This window comes from Zonotrichia albicollis, chromosome 23 (assembly GCF_047830755.1).
Source record: "Zonotrichia albicollis isolate bZonAlb1 chromosome 23, bZonAlb1.hap1, whole genome shotgun sequence".
Taxonomy (NCBI): Eukaryota; Metazoa; Chordata; class Aves; order Passeriformes; family Passerellidae; genus Zonotrichia; species Zonotrichia albicollis.
In genome coordinates this window covers 4,075,378-4,081,345 of record NC_133841.1, presented here as the reverse complement: position 1 = coordinate 4,081,345, position 5,968 = coordinate 4,075,378, and positions in this window count along the sequence as shown.

Sequence of the window (5,968 nt, the reverse complement as noted above, 5' to 3'; positions counted from 1 at the left end):
GCGCACAAAAAATACTGTGGGTTTTCTGTGTTTTTTCTTCAGGCACTAGGATGGAATTGCTGAAATCTAACTACCCTAAAAGCCCACTGGGATCAGAAGCACAGTTTTGATACTGTAGATTTCCTGTTGGTTGAATTTGTCTTTTGCAGACTTTGTGCAGGGAAATGTCTCTGGCACAGTCAGGAGCCTCAGTGAGGAGAGTCCTTGCTGAAGGCACGAGGGAGAAAAATGCTCCTGTCAGCAGAGAAGAAACCCTGCTGCTGTTTTGCACTCAGGGACAGGAGGAAGGGGCCACCAGAAAATCATTTGGGGTGGTTTGATGGATTGATAGTTTCCATAGAAACTTGGCTCTTGCCTAACAGAGCCCAGCCCACACCTTCCCCAGCTCATGCCCCTCTCACAGGCTACAGGCAGCATGCTGTGGTCACCATTTCTGACTCAGTCACACCAGGCAGCATCAACCCTCCCCTGCTTTTGCAAACACAAGGTAACCACATCCTGAAGGGGAGATAAGGCTTTGCTCCCCCTGCCTGAGCTCCTGCAGCCCTCAAGAGAGCCTCTGCCCAGGACACAGCAAGGGCTGCTGCACTGAGCTTGCTCAGCTCACACCCTCAGGCCTGGAGTGCTGAAAAGTCCTTTGAAAAGAAACTTCAGTTCCTGTTCCCCTGGGCTAAGGTGAAAAAAAACCCCTGACTAAAAGTATATAAAGAAAATTCAGCAGACATTTAAAATATCTCAGCAGACTGGGAGAAGCACAGAAGACACACAAAAGATAACGACCATTAATGAACATCAGCTGCAAACACCAGCCCTGGCATGGTCAGAGACACCTGGTCTGGGAAAAGATCGATGAGGGAACCAAGACTGAGAATGAAAATAACATTGAAGGTGTAGTAATCAATAAAATACCAAACACTACAAACTGTGGAACTTGGCAGCAATGAGCATTGAACCAATGAATTTCCCTGGGTTTTGACTGGAGAAGCACAAGAAAACTCCAGTGAAACCGTTGTGGGATAGAAGGATTTTCTCTGTACAATCCGTGCAATGTGTGGATGAAATTATTTCACTTGCACCTCCTAGCCAGAATAAAGTAATGCCTTGATTCTCTGACATGCAGTGTGGTAAGCTGTCCTGCTGATCAAGTCAAAATGGTGAGAGCTCTCTCCAGTGGCAGACAACATTAAAGCATCCTGAAAGAATAAAGCTTTCTCCAAGAGGTTACATGGGAAAACACAGTGATGAACACAATGACAATGGGCACCACTTAACACTATTTTGTACCACTGAACCCTCCAGTTTTCTTACACCACATTAAAAATGCAATGTAATAATCATATTCCTGAATCTGCTAGGCATAATCGGACCTATCACTTTTGTGCCCAAAATCCTATGAACTTCCTGACAAAATTAGATCTAACACAAACAGAAACTCAAAAAGTGTATGGTAAATAACCTCACTGTAAGGCAATTTCTCTTTCTCTCTTTGCCTTGTATTTCAGTCAGCAGATATGGTCTGAACTAAAGTAATAGGAACCTGAACTTCCCCCTGCAAAACCATTCAGGACTGGGTAGTGCAGACCCCTAGGGAATGTTTGTCTTTCCAAGGACAGCTTTGAAAATAGATGTCAGTTTGGGATTTCTGTAGGTGAGGGCCTTAGTTGATTCCGGGCTATGCCAAAGCATCTGACAATTAGGAAAATTCCTCTCTTGTGACCTGTATAGAAACATTGCCTGCAAGGAGACAGAGCAGAGACACCACAGCCTTGATTATGTTGGCAACTCTAACAGCACTGCTCATACACTGTTTTGATGGCAGAGCCTCTGGCCATGGGGTTCCACCTGCCTGAGAACACTACTAGATCATCCTTGGGACGATATCTTTCTCTAACACTTGACAGCAGCCACCTTCAGAGGCTGAGTGTTTCTGTCCTCTCCCCAATCCCTTCTCGGTGCCCACAGCCCTGCACAATATCATCATGGGAAGCTCATGTGAGAACAGACACAAAGTTAGGTCCCACAGCCACAGGATCAGCCCAGCAGCATTGGCACCAGTGGCTCCATACCTGATCCAACTAATGCTGAGATCAGATTGGTCTGCAGCCTAGTCTGGGCAGATCTGTTCTTATCTCAATCCTTCATGCCCCACACTGCATGCGAAATGAGGCTGTTGTGGTTTTGGAATGGAATTTTCCAATTTAGATTTCCCACTGAACCACTGCAAATCAAGCCTAAGGCTCTTTCACAGGATCACACAAAGTGTGAAAATGGAGAGGGCTTCACAGAAAGATGGGACCACGCAGGGTGAGAGGCAGCCAGGAGGGCAGCAAGAGCTTCAAGCTGTGCTCCTGGTGCCCCACCTCTCCCCCTCAGTGCTGTCACAGGCAGAGGGAGGGACCAGCAGGGCCTGGGCCTGAGAGCAGTGGCAGAGGCCCAGGCAGGGCAGGTGTGGGCAGAGCTGTTGTGCAGGTGCAGAGAAGCTGCAGAGAGGCCACTGAGAGCGGGCCTGGCCATGTGGAGTGCCCTGTGCGTGGGCTTCTTGCCCATTGTAGGTAAGTGCAGGCAAGGGCTGCTGGCCCCAGGAGCTGAGCGTGGCCCTGGGCTCTGCAGGGCTCTGGGCAGCTGTGCTGAGCGCTTGCAGCTGCAGCTGTGCCCCGGCTCCAGCTGCCCAGCCATGCCTGTGGAGCACGGGGAGAGCAGCCCTGCTCCTCTGGTGCCTCTGAGCTGGGCACCTGCGTGCCAGCTGCCTGCTCTGCAGCCTGGGCACACGCAGGGCACCTCATTGCTGCACTCAGATCTCGGGGCCCAGCGCTTGGCCCTGGCACTGGACACTGCTCCTGGGGCACTGCGGCCCCTCTGGCACAGAGCAGCTGGGCCATGGCAGCACAGGGCACAGCCCCACTGCCTGCGACAGCCCTTTGGCTTTGCTCTGCTCACCCAGAGCAGCTTCAGGGACAGGACTGTGGGTGCCTCTCCATCCTGTCTTGGCAAGGAAAAAGAGATTTGACCTCCCAAGGTGTTAATCCTTCCTGCTTCTTTGGGGAAAATGAGAAAATGCTTCCTGTCAGACTGGGGAAACGATGGAGGGAAATGTGTTGTCTCCTTCCTTGTGAGCTTGCTAGCTGCCACCAGCTCTGCCCATCTGTGTCAGATGGCTTCCAAGAGGAGGATTTGTCCTCTCACAGGTCCAGTGCCAGTCCAAAGCCCCAACTGCATTGCCCTGACCTTTGCTGGATCTTGCAGTGACTGTGGCTCGTTCTTGCTCTCTGCAGCAGTCACTGGCCAGGTGGCCTTGGAGCAGCAGCCCAGGGAAGTGACCGTGCGAGAGGGAGATGAATTCACCTTTCAGTGCAGCATGAAGGGAGATCATATGAACAACTACTACATGTACTGGTACCGTCAGGGCCCACGGGGATCTCTGGAATGGATTTGCAGGGACAGCTATTCCTACGGAGAAGGTTTCCAAGATCGCTTTAAGGCAAGAAAGGACAGCTCCCAAAACAGTTACACACTGCAGATCCTGGCAGCAGAGCCAGGCGATGCAGCAACGTATTACTGTGGAGCAAGAACCACCCTGGAGCAGCTCTGCAGCAGAGTGAACCAAAAACCAGCAGATGGGGAAGACAGATCTCTCAGCATTTCTTTCTGTCAGCTGCTGCCCAGGGCTCTTGTCAGGCAATTGCAGGTGCAGGAAATGTCCCTCTGGCTGGGTGGCACTAAAAGGCACTGGAGGGAGGGCTGCAGGAAGGGCTGGTGCCATTGATGGTGCAGGAGGGTCTGTGCTGGGAGCTGCAGAGGCTGCAGTTTGGGGAAGTGCAGGGTTAGTGCACGTTGCCAGGGCTCCTGTCCAGCAGAGCTTCATTTCTTTTCTGCACCTCTCCTTGGCTCTCAGCCATTTTACCTTGCGACATGTCTGGAGTAGAGACACATCAGCACTTATTGACTGGGCACCTCTAATAGGCATTGTGCACACACAGTTTTACTTTCGTGATGAACAGAGTCTCTGGCCATGGCATTTCAACTGCCTGGGACCTCTACTAGGTCATCCTGTAGTCAATATCTTTCTCTATCACTTGACAGGAGCCACCTTCAGAGGCCGAGTGTTTCTGTCCTCTCCCCAGTCCCCTTCTCAGTCCCCACAGCCCTGCACAATATCATCATCAGGAGCTGATATGGGAACATCCACAGCGTTAGGTCCCACAGCCACAGGAACAGCCCCAGCAGCATTGGCACCAGTGGCTCCATACCTGATACAACTAATTCTGAGGTCAGATTGGTCTGCAGCCCACTCAGGGCAGATCTGTTCTTATCTCAAATGTTCATGTCCCACACTGGATGCCAAATGAGGCTGTTGGGGTTTCGAAATGCAATTGCCCTATTTTGTGTTCTCACTGAGCCACTCCAAATCAAAACTGAGGCTCTTCCCCAGCATCACACAAAGTATGAGCATGGAGAGGGCTTCACAGAAGGATCGGAACCACACAGGTTGATAGACACCCCGGAGGTCAGCAAGAGCTTCAAGCTGTGCTCCTGGTGCCCCACCTCTCCCCCTCAGTGCTGTCACAGGCAGAGGGAGGGACCAGCAGGGCCTGGGCCTGAGAGCAGTGGCAGAGGCCCAGGCAGGGCAGGTGTGGGCAGAGCTGTTGTGCAGGCGCAGAGAAGCTGCAGAGAGGCCACTGAGAGCGGGCCTGGCCATGTGGAGTGCCCTGTGCGTGGGCTTCTTGCCCATTGTAGGTAAGTGCAGGCAAGGGCTGCTGGCCCCAGGAGCTGAGCGTGGCCCTGGGCTCTGCAGGGCTCTGGGCAGCTGTGCTGAGCGCTTGCAGCCGCAGCTGTGCCCCGGCTCCAGCTGCCCAGCCATGCCTGTGGAGCACGGGGAGAGCAGCCCTGCTCCTCTGGTGCCTCTGAGCTGGGCACCTGCGTGCCAGCTGCCTGCTCTGCAGCCTGGGCACACGCAGGGCACCTCCCTGCTGCACTCAGATCTCAGGGCCCAGCGCTTGGCCCTGGCACTGGACACTGCTCCTGGGGCACTGCGGCCCCTCTGGCACAGAGCAGCTGGGCCATGGCAGCACAGGGCACAGCCCCACTGCCTGTGACAGCCCTTTGGCTTTGCTCTGCTCACCCACAGCAGCTTCAGGGACAGGACAGTGGGTGCCTCTCCATCCTGTCTTGGCAAGGACAAAGGAGTTTGCCCCCCCAAGGTGTTAATCCTTCCTGCTTCTTTGGGGAAAAGTAGAAAAAGCTTCCTGTGTGACCGGGAAAAGCAATGAGGGAAATGTGTTGTCTCCTTCCTTGTGAGCCTTGCCAGCTGCCACCAGCTCTGCCCATCTGTGTCAGCTGGCTTCCAAGAGGAGGATTTTGTCCTCCCACAGATCCAGGGCCAGTCCAAAGCCCCACCAGCATTGCCCTGACCTTTGCTGGATCTTGCAGTGACTGTGGCTCGTTCTTGCTCTCTGCAGCAGTCACTGGCCAGGTGGCCTTGGAGCAGCAGCCCAGGGAAGTGACCGTGCGAGAGGACGATGTATTCACCTTCCACTGCAGCATGAAGGGCGATCGTATGAGCAACTACTTGATGTACTGGTACCGTCAGGGCCCACGGGGCTCTCTGGAATGGATTTATGAGAGCCTTGCAGATACCTATGGAGATGGTTTCCAAGATCACTTTAAGGGAAGAGTGGAGAGCTCCAAGAACAGCTTCACACTGCAGCTCCTGGCAGCAGAGCTAGGGGATGCAGCAACGTATTACTGTGGAGCAGAACCACCCTGGAGCAGCTCTGCAGCAGAGTGAACCAAAAACCAGCAGATGGGGAAGACAGACCTCCCAGCATTTCTTTCTGGCAGCTGCTGCCCAGGGCTCTTGTCAGGCAATGGCAGGTGCAGGAAATGTCCCTCTGGCTGGGTGGCACTAAAAGGCACTGGAGGGAGGGCTGCAGGAAGGGCTGGTGCCATTGATGGTGCAGGAGGAGCTGTG